Below are 15,629 nucleotides of genomic sequence, written 5' to 3'. Positions count from 1 at the left end.
CCAGCTGCACTTTCTCTCAAATCTTCCTCATTGCTTGCAGATGCCAAAGCCTCCTAGAGGACTTAAGAACCCCCAGGTCACTCACCCCTTTATTGCAATCCAGTCATGCAATTAACAGAGAGTTTTCATAAAATATATACCCAAAGGGCACAACATCTTGAATAAACATGAGTCAAACACAATGCAAGAATTTCCAGGAAAAATATAAAATCTTGTACATTCCAGTAAAACAGCTAAACCAAGGGGTTAGAGAGAACTGAGGCCTGAGGTCATGTTTTCTTTTCTTTTCTTTTTTTTTTTAACTATTTTTTTTTCTCAGACTATGCTTGACCCAAGGATCCCTTGGTTCTGAACGACTGAACTGCGATGTCTGGTCAGAAACTGAGTCCTTCAGAGACTTAGTGACATGACCCATACCATGTCTACTTGTTAATTACACAGACATGCTTAGAACTAACCCCAACCACCCAAGCCACAGCCCATAGTTCCTTCATGCCACTCCGTGCAGATCTTAGATTTAAATCCTGAATTGCGCTTACTGCCACTGTTTCTTCATTCCTTTCCCTTAAGTACTTTAAAGTGCTGTCCCCACCATGGCATGCAGTAGTAGCCAATTAACTTTGCCCTTGTATTTATTTCCCAATACTGTATTAGTTATGTAGCTCTGCTGTTTCCTATGAGTATAGAGTTTGGAACAGTAACTGTTCGATGAAATCAAAGGTAAGATAGATGAAGCCAAGCAGTGCTGAATGGCTGTACAAATGGTGTGCGAAAGAGTCCCTAGGAGCCATTTGCTGGCGATACATCTGAGACACGGAGCTCACCACCTTAATGGCGGGGTGCAATCATGTATTCGCAAATAGGGAGGATTCAAGGCAAAGCGGAAGAGATCAACTATGAAGGTTGAGGAAATGCTTCTACACAATGGGGGTGTGGCATACATTAACTTTTAAATTTGTATTGTCCAATATGGTAGCTGCAAGCCACGTGGGCTATTTAAAGGTCAATCATTACAAAGGGACGGGATTTAATAATTCAGTTCATGCCACACAAGAGCACTCAGCTCTACCTGGGTTTTTCTTTTAGGCTACCAACTGGTTCCTAAATCATGACATGGAGCCATAATATTAGTTTGAATGGTTGGCCTTATCTTATGCTCATTTCTTGCTAGCTCTTATAGCTTAACCTGTTTCTCATTTCACCTCAGGACTTTTTACCTTCTTTCTTTTTGTATATCTTACTTTCCTGCTGTCTCCATGGCTGCCTGGCAGCTATCTGGCTTCTGGCCCTGGGCTTGTTCCTCTCCTTCTCCTCATTCTGGTCTTTCTTCTCTCTTGTTCTTCTCTCAAGCCTAGGCTAGCCTTCCATTTATCTGCTCTGCCTGCTGGTCTCTCTTGTCTAGCCATTGACCATTCATCTATTTATTAGCTCAGTCTGGTGCCTTAGGCAGGCGAGGTGCAATAGCAACACATCTTTTCATAATTAAACCAATGCAGCAGACACAAATGTAACACACCTTTACACAGTTAAAGTAATATTCCACAGCATAAACAAATGCAACTAATCTTCACATAGTTAAATATTCCACAACTTTTCTCTCCTTTTTGTCTGAATAAAACGACAGGTTTTAACTTGAACATAGACTATTCACAGTAAGAACAGTTATTCTGCAACACTCAGCTAGCTGCTGCTGTGCTGGACCACACAAATGTGGGACACGTTTGGTATTCAAGGAAGTTTACCTAGGAAGAAATGAGAGGAGGAGCACAGATGGGGCGGTTGGGACACGGTTGGGGCACACGAGCATGTGCTGGATTCCAGTCCTGAGTGCTATGATGTGAGCAGATGGGATCTCTGGGAGGCGATGAAGTGAGAAGGGAGGAATCTTCTAGAAGCAGTGCCCAGAGAGCTCTCTGACTCCCTTTCTACAAGTTGACTTAGGGGAGAAGATGGCCATCTATGAACTGTGACGAAGTCCTTACCAGATACTGAAACTGGTGCCTTGCTCTTGGACCTCCAAACTTCAGAACTATGAAAACTCCAATCTTGTCATTTAAGTCACCTAGACTATGATATTTTTGCTACACTGGTCATTGCACGCTTACAGAAATGTTTATCAAGAAAAGACTGTGCCAGGTGAAGGGAAGTGAATAGATGCGATGTACTGGACAGACAGAGCCATGGAAAGATCCTGAATTTGCGCTGATCTTGCACTCAAGACCTTGTTTTGCTACTATAAACCCTGGCACAAATTAAAAAAAAAATTGATGCTTCTTTGAGCAGAAGCATCCCAGTGGTTTTGGCTCAAGGGTATCTGTGGTACTTGGTAGTATTCCCAAGCTCCAGTGAATGCCCCTCATCCGTGCACATATGAGTAGCCCTAGCTGAACTTGGTTGCTTATCAAAACAAAACAAAATAACTGACCCCGCCCCCAAAAACAATCTCCAAAACCAAAAAGACATGAAGTTGAAGATGGGAGGGAGACATGATTAGGGGATAAAGACTCAGATGGGAAATGAGAATGGACATAATCATACTTCATTCATTCATTCATATATATTCATCTATCTATATATATATTCATCTATCTATCTATCTATCTATCTATCTATCTATCTATCTATATGAGAAAAATGACTTCTGAAGAGGTGGCAGTGAGTAAGGATGCTCACTACACAAATCTGAGAGCCTGAGTTTGATTCCTGGAACCCATGGTGGATGCAGAGGACTGATTCCTGGCCATTGTCCTCTGACATCCACATGAGCAACACAGCACATGTGCACCTGCATTCACACACGTGTGTCCGCACACATGCACACAAATAAACAAATAAATAAAAGAGCAAACATTTAAATGAAAAGAAATTTAAAAAAACTTCTTTGTTGATTTAGGAGCAGCAGGGCTGCGTCCCCGGCACCCAGCCGCCCGCATGGCTAGCTTATGCCCCGAAATAATTACATGGGAACTGTATTCTTTCAAACACTGCCTGGCCCATTATCTGTAGCCTCTTATTGTCTAGCTCTTACATATTGTTCTAACCCATTTCTAATATTCTGTGTAGCCCACGAGCTGACTTACCAGGGAGGATCTTAACCTGCGTCTGTCTGGAGCGGGAGAATCATGGCAACTCTCTCACTAAGCTTCTTTCTCCCAGAATTCTCTTCTGTTTTCTCCACCCACCTAAGGGTGGGCCTATCAAGGGGCCTAGGCAGTTTCTTTATTAATAAGAAATCACTCCCACATCACTTCCTTATGCCCTTGCTAGTTAAAGCTAAGAAATCAAGATTCCCTTTTAAAGCAGCGTGCTTAAGCGCATGGTTCTAGATACGTGTGCAAAAGGATTGCTTTCCCCCAAATCCAGAGAAAGAGCTGCAGTTGCCTGGCTCCTGTAGCAAAAGGAGCCACAAGCTGTGTTACAGGTGGGAGCTTCCTCTGCTCACACTCACTCATTGTGCCCCGGAAAGGCATGGGGTGTGAAATAATTCAATGCAACAATGCTTTTTGTATAGCGGTGGCAGACTGTTTATTTTCCAAAGGTCAGCTTGGAAAGGGTGTCATTGAATTGTAGAGTTGTACATATGAAAATCAGTTCAAGTCGTGACCTCCTGCAGGGGGTCTCAGTATGGGACCTGCTCCATTCAGCAGCATAGTTAGAAAATGGAGTCCTCTCGCTAATAATATGTAACTGTTCAGAGCCTAAAAAAAATGATCTGTCTTTCCCACTTGGGAATTAATTTTCAGTAATGAAAATGTAGAAAAGTCCTGCCAGTGAAGCTGATCCCAGATCCTAGCCACGGTCCTTATTGGGTTTGTGCTGTTGAGTAACCTGGCCTCTCTAAGCTCTCATTTGTTCTGGAACATAGAGTACACACTGGAAAAATCCCATGTTAGAACTCCTGTTTCTGCTACAGAAGCCTTGCAGAGACTTCATGTTCTTTGCTGTCAGATGCACAAGAGACCCTGGACAAAACGAGAAATACTGTTTTCTAAGAGGCTGGATATTAGACATTGAAGAATTAGTGGCTCATGGAGTATGAGGTGCAAATTACGTGAGACCTGGAACTTCTCTGCATGACTATCAGGGGCTACTAGTCATGGAGCAGACACGTGGCTCCAGAGTTCCAGCTGTGTGCCAGCAAACTCCTGAACTGAAGAGACAGAAACAAGGGTCGGGGTAACTATGGCAGCTGAGGTTCATAAGACCGCTTTGAGAAGAGCCTCAGAGAAAGACAGCTCTGGAGGACATCAATGCAGCCCTTGTTGACTTCTCTATACACAAGCAAAGAAAAGGGCTGAGGTGGGGAGGGAACCAGAAGACGGATGGGAGGTAAGGGGATGGAGTGCTCACACAGGGTCTGAAGAGCCTCTTTCTATCAGATGGCGGAAGATTTGGTCACCTGAAGAAGGTCCAAGTTCTCAGAAGAATCCCGTGTCACCAGGGAGGAAAACTAGCCCTGAGTTCTACACGGCTTTGGCTGTTCTTAACAAACCCTAAAAGAAACATGTGGAAGGAATTATTTCCTAATAACTGTCTTTCAGAACAGACATGAGGATATTTATAGGAATATAAAATATTCGTCATCTGGAAAAGGTAAAAATCACAATCCCCGACATTTAAAAAAATGCAAGGTATAAAAAATGTTAACAAAATACCTTTACCTATTCCTGTCTCCTGGTTTCTTTTGGAAGGTGGAGGGCTGTGCACCTCAGATTACAGTTTATAGTAATAATATGACCCATGACAAGAAGATCAGTCCATCAAAGCCTACCATTAACCCATATAGATGTCAGGATTTGAAAAAAGCTGTGGTACCTGTGCTGTGTATTTTTAAAAATTAAGTAGTGGTGAGAGTGTGTGTGTGTGTGCACACGTGTGCATGTGCACGCAGACAGGCAGAGAAGGGGAGGAAGAGAGAAAGAGAAAGGGAGGGAGAGAATGAGAGAATGAATTAGATTCATCAGAAGAGAACAGTGAGCTTTAAGACATAGTAATATAAAACATCCAACTAAGCACACACATTGAGCATGCATGCACATACATGCGTGTGCACAACACACACAGGCACACAGTATTATACACAGACATACACACAAACACAGACACATACAGGAGCTCACACACACATGCAAACACACAGACATACAAACAGACACATGCATACATATATACAAACACACACTCAGACATACAGATATACACATAAGCATACACACTTACAGGAGCTCACACCTGTCCCCAACACTGAAGAAAACTAAACCATGCATTAATTTTGAGTTATGAAGACAACTTCAAGCAACCTGAAGGAGTACTAACTTCAGTAAAGGTTTTTTTTTTGCCCTTGTCCAAATATAAGCACAGACACAGGGATCTTGTTTTACCCATTTGGCCAGAACAACCTTCTGATTTAGTTCACTTCAAATCCCCCTGAAAACTTCTGTAGTTCAACTTAAAATATGTTCATAGTAAATAGATTCTGTTTTTCTTTTGCTGTCAGAAATAAACTTACTTTAGCACAGAAACAATCCCCCGTGCATTTTCACACTCACAATTATACCCCTACACACTCAGGCCTTTCCTGGGGGTTTGCAAATACCCCTGACCTTCTTGGTGCTTTCGCCATAACAAAGCTGAAGTTTCTTTGACCATTTCCTCTCCTGTTTATATATGTCAGGCTTTCAAAAGATTTTAAAGAATGGCTTAGCCACACCTAGGGAAAATATGCATTTCTTTTCGTGACTTGGCTGAAGGCCAACACAGTTAAGTGTGCATTTAAATGTGTCTGTGCTCTCAAGTGTGAACTCTATTAGCAACTAAAGAAGATTTTGATTAAGACTCACTTTTGTGTCTGAAAGAAAAGAAGGCAAGCAGGAAGAAAGGAAGGAAGGAAGGAAGGAAGGAAGGAAGGAAGGAAGGAAAGAAAGAAAAAAAGAAAGAAAGAAAGAAAGAAAGAAAGAAAGAAAGAAAGAAAGAAAGAAAGAAGGCAGGTGAGCCCTATCATCTTTCCATTTTCCTTAACTCTTGTTGTATATGGTATTTGTTGCCTGTAGTATCTCTCTCTCTCTCTCTCTCTCTCTCTCTCTCTCTCTCTCTCTCTCTCTCTGTGTGTGTGTGTGTGTATTTCATTGATGCATCTCTGGGTAACATCTGGTATCTGGCAAGTTGGCTAAACAGTGATCTTCACTTCTGTACCCTTATTTATTCTTTACAAGTTTTAGAGGACAGTAATTGAATAAAGACTTCCTACAGATCAGGAATAATTTGCTCCTAAAAACAATTCACTTAAACTCTTAGGCTGGGGTCACCAGAAGCAGACCCTCGTGTGAAATTTTGTATGTAAGTGGTTTGTTGATGGCACGCAAGAAATTTAGGTAATAGAGAAGGGCAGGGGGAGACAAGTGAGGGTGTAATTCCAGGGAGATTCCTGAGGAGGCTGGCTCCCAGTTGATCCTCTAGATGCTAAAGTGTAGAGGTACTTGGACAGAGGCTCCCAGCTCACTCTTCTCCTCTGTGTCTGTGGCCTGAGCATCCATGCTCTTTCAGAAGTCAGTTACTTGTTGATGGTGGGTTGAGAGTCTGAAAACCCTAGTCCCTTCCAATTTCCTGAATGTCTAAATGATGACATTCCAGATCAGTACAAATAAAACCACAGATACCACTGAAACACCAAGGGCATCCCAGGGCATCTGGCCAGAGTACTGGCTGTGTCTCTGGAACTTATGAATCCATCAGGCACTCTTTGGGGCACGTGACAGTTTTCAGTGCTGGGAACAAAGTCAAGAGTCAAGTGAACTCCCTCGCTACCCATTGTAGTTACAGTTAAAATGGAATTGAGGAAGAAAGTCTGGCTTTTCAGCCCATAATCACAAGCAGAACATTCCAAACTGTAAAATAGTATCAAAAATTATCAAGTGCATTTATTAGAGGAGCGTGATTCAGTCTTTGAGTCATGAATTGGTTTTCTGAGGAAGAGAATCCACAGGTCCCAATTTGGTTTTCTTGATGTATGATGAAAACTTACATTGTGTTTTCTAATTTTTTTTGCTAGGCATAAATCTTTTGCATACTAACAAGCATTTTAACAAAATTCCCAAAGTAAAAATAAACCTCCTTCAAATAGTATGTAGGTGAAAGGAGATATCATGGTCACTTGATGGCTGAGTAATATTTCATTATGTTTATGTATAATAAACATATCACACAAATATAAGTACCACACTCAAATAATATAAATTTGTAATATATAGTTATATATATATATGTGTATCACTTACATTTTTTCCCTTTCATTTAGTGGTGAAAACCAAGCTGATCCTGTATCTTAGATATTCACAACAGTGCTACAACTAAAAATAAGTATACAGGATCTCTTTTGCATGATAATTAGTTTCATTTGACTATATACTCAGAAGCTAGATAGTTGGAGCATTGAGAAATGTTCTGGAATATTATTTTAACTAGGCAAGGATGTGTTGCATTTGTCTCTGCTGCAGAATATTACTCTAACTGTGTAAAGGTGTTTTACTTTGTAATGCTTAATTAATTTTTTAAATTATGTAACAGTGTGTTGCGATTCTTTCACTTTGCCTGCCTAAGGCACCTGATTGGCCTAATAAAGAGCTGACTGGCCAATAACTAGGCAGAAAAGGGATAGGCAGGGCTGCCAGGCAGATAGAATAAATAAGAGTAAGCAATCTAGGCTCAAGGAACAGTAAAAAGAGGAACTAGAGAAGAGAATGAGGGAGATCATGCCCGGGCAAGAAGCCAAACAACCACCAGCCATGGAAGGACACTAGAAACAGTGAAAGTAACATACATAGAAGGAAAGAATAGTAAAAAGTCCCAAAGAAAAAGGCAGATAAAGAGAAACAGGCTAATTTAAATTAAAAGAGCTAGCCAGAAATGACCCTGAGTCAGGCTGAGCATTCAAAACTAATCAGCTTCTGTGTCACAATTTGGGAGCTGGTTGGTGGCTCAAAAGAAAAGGCCTGGTACAGAGTAGATCTATTTTTTGTTTTTGAGGAATCTCTACTGTTTTCCACAATAGCTTTATAATTATATTCCCATCAATTGTATCTAAAAAAATCCCTTTCCTTCTCATTCTGTCAACTTTGGTGATTTTTGAGGTTCTGCTAGTGTCTCTTCTCCCTGGGTTTTGATGATATCTTCTTGTCTTTTTGCTCCACTTGTGTCTGGTGACTTGACTTCTCTATGGAATATTTGTATTAGCAACTTTTCTATTCTTTTCAGGGCACAGAGTAAATCTTAACTCCTCTGAGTCTGAGTTCCTTGAGAGTTATCGTTTTCTTTCAGCCTTTGGCACTTTACCTGGATTCCCGTTTCCCACCTCTTATTGTGGATTATCTTTTTGGTGTTTAAACTATTTATTAAGAGTAGTTGTTTCTTTCTTTTTTTTTTTCCAAGAGCGTCACAATACTTGTACTTGAGTGAATTTCATTCAAGTTCATGCGGAGAAAATTCCTTAAAGCAGATCAATGGCCCCAGTCCAGATCTTATTCAAAAACAGTAAGTTGGGTGAAGACAATGCAGTCCGGGACTGCAAAGACAATGCAGGTCTTTGACTCTTTGACTTCTCTATTTATAAATTGTTGCTATGCTTCCCACTTACTTCCCTCAGAGCGAAAGGACTGTGAGCTTTCCTCTGCGGAGAGGAGCGTGGCTCAAGGCACGTAGTAAATTCCCGCCGATTACTCGATTGGCTTTAAAGTCGCCAGACTATTTCAGAGCCTCCAGTATTCTCTATGTCACTGGCTTTATTGCAAGTGCATCCTCCTTCCTAACTCACAGAGAGGCCCTTTTAGTCTTTCACTGGGCGTGCAATGCTCTGTGAACAGTGACAGAAGCTGTGTACCACGGCAAAGATGTGTGCTCCCCTCTCTCCTCATGGTGGAAGTGACAGAGGCCATGAACTGAGGAGCTCAACACTAAGCAGGCATTTTGCTTATTGTGAAAGATTTTCTTTGACTAAGAGAGAATTAAATTTCAAGCATCCTTGAGCCCTTGAATGTTGTTTTCCTTTTTCAAAACATCGTTTCAGTTTATAGCTGCCTGGGTAAATTTTTGCTAGCCCAAGTAGGGAAAATATTTCCACCACAGCATTTGTCTTCTTTTCTGAAGTGGAAACAGGAAGGTTCAAAGGATGCTGACAGCTCCAGTCTCCATGAGGAGGTGAGTTTTCTTACGTAAAAATCACCAAGATTGAAAAACAAAACAAGAATGTTGATGGGATCCTATGCTACGTTCCAGTGCACTGCTGCATGCTTTATTTAAAAAAAAAAATCAAAAAATAATGATAAAATCAGGAAAAGAAAAGAGAATATCACTCAGAAACAATGAAATGTGTCCTAAGAAGAGGACAGCCTTGATTTTCCACAGCTCGAGCTGGTCTGGAATGAAATGATGGAGGTTTGCACAGTACGAGCCCAAGTACAGTTTCCTCCCGTGTCAGATCCCTCATCTCAGAACTTGACATTCTTGGTCCCTAGAGGGTGTTTTTCCTGGTAAAGAAGCCATGTGCATATCGCTTGTGATTTCTCTGCAGTAATAAAGTAATCAGTGTGTAGAACTATTCCAATCAAAGCTATAGAGACCCGTTCTTTTATATAAACCACCACCACGGCCAAGTGAAAGGCAGCAGCTTTTGAGGCTGACGATTTTCTCAAACTTCTGAGCATTTCTTTTAATGCGTTTGCAAAATGAACTTAGCGCTTGGCCTGAGAATAGTTTAGAGGGAGGGGTCAGTTTGAAAGAATGCTCTGGAAGGCTTCACATACTTAATGAATCTGTCGCCCTGATACATTTGGCAAGTATTCTTCCTCCTTCAAAGCCTCAGAGAAGAGCAAAGTTCCCGTCAACCGGCAGGAGTTGGGGTGAATTGGGCACAGACGTCATCCATGGCTGTTCCCACTCTTCTCGCTGGGACTTACCTTTTGGTTCTTTTGCCCTCTGAGGACACTAGTCAGATTCTAACAGGATAGTATTCTCTACTGGCTCAACTCAGCAGCCAACTGGCAGACAGCATCTAGGGCCATTAACAAATAAAAAAAGAGTATCATTTTCTTTTGATTAATGTGAAATTGGAAAATGGGAGTCAATGACTGATCACAGACTTTACAAGCCAGAGATTAAGAAATCCCTCCTCACACTAAGAAAGACATAGAAAATGGTAACATATTGCAGAAGGGATTCTTTGGAGAAAAAAAAACAACAATTGAATCAGTGGTGATATTTTAAAAGGGAAAAAAAAAGAAGCTAAACAAAACATCAAACTAATTAAAAGAACATCATAATACCCAGTGCCTTGGAAGAAATAAAATTTACCATTGTTCCACTGTCAGCATGATAGGAGGGACTGGAGGGGTGCTCACAGTTTCAGAGTACTGGATGCTCTTTTAGGCAATCTGGATTTGATTCCCAGCACCCATACGACCAGTCACAACCATCGTAACTTTAGTTCCAAGAGGATCCATTGCCCTCTTTTGGTCTCCACGGGTACCACATGCACAAAATACACAGAGACATGCAGGCAAAACACTGACATGGATAAAAATATAAAATAAAATAGTCAACACGCACACACCCAGTAAGATTGAGTGGGAGGAGGGTGAAATTACAAGCAGTTTTCTGATGCTCTTATCATTAAAAGGGAAAATTATATGACCATTGAAGATATGCTCTCACTGGTCAACAGGGATGGCAGGAAAGCGCCTCAGTGTTAAATGGCAAATAAATAAATAAATAAAATAAAGGAATGGAGTTAATGGGACTCTATCTCTAAAGACACAGCCCACTGTGTTCTCTTTTTACCTATCTTCATTTGCCATCTGCCTTCATGTATGTCTTTTTCATGACATAAAAGTGCACCTGGTCTAGGTACAAGCTTGGCTTTTGGACTAAGATTCACAGGGAACAGTGGCTTTCCAGGCTGGAATGGGCCTCTTCATTGAGCAGTTTGCACACAACGTCTGGGACACAGACTCCCAAGAGTTTGTGTCTAACAGTTACTCTCTGTGGTCGAACAGAACTGTCCTGGCTCCTGCTAGCATGGTATCTTTCCTGCCAGGGACAGTGGAACAAAGGGCCCAGTCTCCTTTCTTTAAGCTTAGGTTTCATCTTACTCAACACTTTCATTCATGCCTATTTGATCGAAACTTGGTCATGTGATCACACTAAGCTGAAAAGGAGTCTGGGAATTGTAGTCTTTTAACTCCCAATTCTAGGGCCAAGGTTAAATGAGTGTGTATACTCTTATTTCTGTTCCATTCTCGTGCGGGTTTTGAATGTGTTGCTTGGATTTCAGAGCTTTTGTTGCTTTTTGGATAAAACTTTCTCAGATATGACTTGGCCTCCATTGCTAGTATTTCAGCAGCTTTCCAGTTACTCCTCAACACCGTGAGGTAGCCCATATCAAACAATTAGCATAGCCTTCTCAGTTCCTCCCTGTTGAACATCTTGATGTTAGACTAAAATTTATCTTTTTATCTTTTTTGCTTGTTATAAAAGTTGGCAAGACGCTCAAGTTTCAGTGGACATTGTCCTTTAGAGACTAAAGTGATGGACTCGCTAGCTGACTGCGTATATAATGTTTGTGGCACCGGAGACAAATTTGGTGACTTGAAGGGACAGCTAGAGAAGTCTTTGGAAAGATGAAAAGTATCAGAGAGAAAAGAAATCACCGAAAAGGGGCCAGCCTCCATGCACTGTGATGTTCCAAGAGCAGAAAGAAGCAGGACAGTAGATTGAGGTTTATCCCTTAGCATTTTTCCATCTTGCAAGAATGCTTCCTGTATGCAGATCCTCAAAGCTAGAAGAGTAAGAATTTGTATGGTTTCAGTAATTATGTTAAACTGGAAACTGTCAACTGAGAAGACGTATGTCTAAAGTGTAAAAAGTTAAAGAAAGCATGTAGAAAATATAACAAATAAACTGAAGGCTAAGTGGACACTTTAATTAAAAATGTGTTCTTTATCAAGTTTTGATAAGCAGGGATTTAGAGATAGAGTTCGACCTCTGCTTAGACTTCTTGAGAATCACTATGCCATTCCTCTGGATCTGTATTTTTACTATGTATCTGCTAACTATCCACAAGTACTTTGACTCATATTTGGGTTTTTCAATTTCGTATAAGAATTGCCAATTTTTGCTAACTTAAGCATTGTTTTTACGATATAGCCTTTTTTGATTTAATAGTTTAAAATTATTTGGGGCTGGCCAGATGGTTCATCAGGCAAAGGCATTTGCTGTGCAGGCTGTCAACCTAAGTTCAGTCCCTAAAACCTACATAAAAGTGAATGGAGAGGAGACACGAGTTGCCCTTTCACCTCCTCATTCACCCTCAGACACTTGTTCCCCCTCACATACATTACACAAAAGAATAATAATAAACACCTTTAAAAATGAAGTTTCTATAGGCTTGTTCGATATACATATTAACAACAATAATGAGTCATCAAGTGTTTATCCGTTTCTCCACTAAAGGGGAGTTAAAGGATTTCCATACTTGTGTTACTAAAGACATGACTGGGGAATACCGCTGGGTGTTCATTTACCCACGTTCGCCAGCTTTCGGTAGCAGACATCTAGAGATGAAGATTTCACACTGCAGCAAATACACTCTCCTGTTGATGGACTGCATATTGCTAAATGATTGTCTCAAACTGTTTAATCATTAATGTTCTACAATCAAAACATTAGGGTGAAGGGATTTTATACATAATTTACCTCAAAAAGGAAGAAAATGTTCTAAAATATTTAGAACTTATAAACAATAAAATACCATATATTATTAAAGTTAAATACATTATTTTACAGTTTTGTTTCTCAGTCCAAGTTATATGTACAATTACTTGATATACGTTCATTCACTAGGAGGTTGCATAATTCTGTTACATAATAAATGGTAAAATGTGTGTGTATTTGTGTGTGCATTAGGTACAACACATAAATAGGCTAGTGTAGTCACACCCCCATGGATGTTTTTTAGGTGTAGTCATGTCTCTATACTAACTTAAACATGCCTCATTCTGACACAGCCAACTAACATGCATCACACATTGGACCCTCTTCCTTTGCTACTTGTAATTCTCAGTATGAAACAAGAAAGCTGGCTCCTGCTAGCTGCCATTTGGGTACAATTTTAACGGTGTCAGGATTGTTACAGCGCACCATTACCAGGCAGGTCTCTATCAACCAGACTACAGCATTGCATACAGGTTTTTTTTTTAGTCACTTTCAGAATTGGTCAGCTTCGATCCTTTTTCCAGCACTCCCTTCAGCGACAGTGCCGTCAACACTGATATCACGGTGTTCTATTACACACAGAATGCCACTCTAGACCCCTTTGACCTCCTACAAGATTTCTAAAAATTGCATATGTCACAATTGGTCCTTGTGTGTGAATGTCTACTGCTTTAGTTACAGGTAGAGCACATGCATATACCACTATCATTTATAAGTTCTCGATGACCCCCCAAAGTGTCTGTAGTTATATCCTCTCATAAACTAAGCTCTTGGCAAGCACTCCTCGGTTTATTGTCTTTGCACCCCCTTTTAAGAATGTCATATCCTTGGAGTCATTCAGTGCCAATCCCTTTACAATTGATTTCTTTCATGTAACAATATGTTGGCAAGTCTGCATGTGTGTTCATGACTCATCTCTCTCTCTTTTGCCTGTTCACTCACTCACCTGATCTTATTTATTGCTAAATAATATTCCGTAGTTTAGCCATTCATCAATTAAAACATATTTTGGTTACTTTTAATTTTGATTCATTATGAATAAAACTCTTATAAACATCCACGTGCAGTTTTATGTGGGTGAATTTTAAAAATATGTTGGGTGAACACTTGATTAGGAGGCATTACTGTGCTGTGGTCTGAGCACATTTAATCTTACAAGAACCTGTCTAACTGCTTTCCAATAGCACTGCTGTCTGGCATTTCTGCCAGGATTGAATGCAAGTCATTTGCTCTGGATCATCACCCATTACTATTGCTATTGCTCTTCTTACAGCCACTCTAGTCGGTGCCTTACTGTCTTGTTTGAATTCGCACTGTCTTGCTGAGCCAGGGCACTGCTCTTACAGATGCTCTCTGCATGTCTTTCTTGGTGAGGACTTAGCTCCTATCTTTTGTTTACTTTTAAATCAAGCTCTTCGGGTTCTTAGAGCTGAGCTTCAAGCGTTCTTTGTATGTTTTAGATACATCCTTTTATACAGATACACAGGTTGCAAATATTTTCCTTCCATTAATGCCTTGCCTTTCCATTTTCTTAACAGAATCTTTCACAAAGCAGACTTGAAGAAAACATTTAATAACGATTGACTCCTCAGTTTCATTCGTTCAGTGGTCATGTTCTGAGTGTCTCAGCTTAAAACGTCATTGCCAAATCACAGACGTTTTTCCAGTTTTCTTCTAGATGCGTTCCATTTTTTTTTTTTTTTTTTTTTTTTTTTTTTTTTTTTTTTTTTTTTTTCAGTTTATGTTTGTCTCTGAGATTCATGGTGACTTAACCTTTAAGGATGTCAGAGTTTGCTTTTGTTTTTTGAAGTGACATCCTCCTAGGTACTCCAGGCTGGCTTTGACTTTGCAATCCTTCTGCCCCTACCTTATAAAAATTGAGATTGCAGACATAAGCCACCCTAACTGGCTTGCAGGTTTATTTTTATACACAAAAGCAGGTTTGATTTTATGCACATGGCTGTGCACTGGCTGCTTAGAAGAATCCTCCACTGCACTCCTTTCCCGTCAGTGTTGGCCTCTGTGTGGCCTTTCTATCCTATCTGCTCTTTCACCAATGCCAGAATTGTTAACTTCACCTTAAAAACTAGGTAACATGAGCTCTCCAAGTTCGTTCTTTTCCACCAGGTTCCTTCCTTCTTTTGTTTCTTTATCTAATCCCCTTGATCCCTGCTTATACTTGCCAGAAAGTGTTAGACTTGTAACCCTTTCCTAAGGTCCTGCTTTATGGACGACCAGTCTAATAGGGACTGAATGTTTATGTCCCCTCAAATCCATATGTTTAATCCTCCAAGGATAAATGAGATTGAAGAGTTTATGCCCTGAGACAATAGAATTAGAGAGATTCCTATTTCGCCATGTTCTCTCTCTCTCTCTCTCTCTCTCTCTCTCTCTCTCTCTCTCTCTCGGTTGTTTTTTTTTTTCCTGTGACACACTATCTTCCATGTGACCTTCATAGAAGTCAAATGCATGGGGCCTATTGTTCTTTGATTTTCAGGTAGCAAAAGTGTGAGCCAGACCAACTTCTTTTCGTTGAATGATATCAATGACCATATCAATAAAAATCAGGTTAATGATTTTATGGAATTTTCCTCAGGACCCTGTGTTATGACAGTCAATATCCAGAGTAGAGTGAACTCATGACCAGAAATAAGAAGTAACAAAAGCAAAGATATTCAGCAAGTTGACCCCAGGAGTTCTGATGAAGGCCAAACCATGCAGGTGTTTGTGGTTGTCTGTCATTGGTTTCTCAAAACTTCTGGCATATACCGAGTGTTTGCATTATTATAGGATCCATGAAGAGCTTCTGCTGGAGTGAGGTTACACGGGGCTTGAGTGAATAAAGGAGCAGCAACTGTAGACCTTCTCGG

This window comes from Alexandromys fortis, unplaced genomic scaffold (genome assembly GCF_014885135.2).
Source record: "Alexandromys fortis isolate MF-2015 unplaced genomic scaffold, M_Fortis_MF-2015_v1.1 scaffold_76, whole genome shotgun sequence".
Classification (NCBI taxonomy): domain Eukaryota; kingdom Metazoa; phylum Chordata; class Mammalia; order Rodentia; family Cricetidae; genus Alexandromys; species Alexandromys fortis.
Note: the sequence above shows the minus strand (reverse complement) of the source record.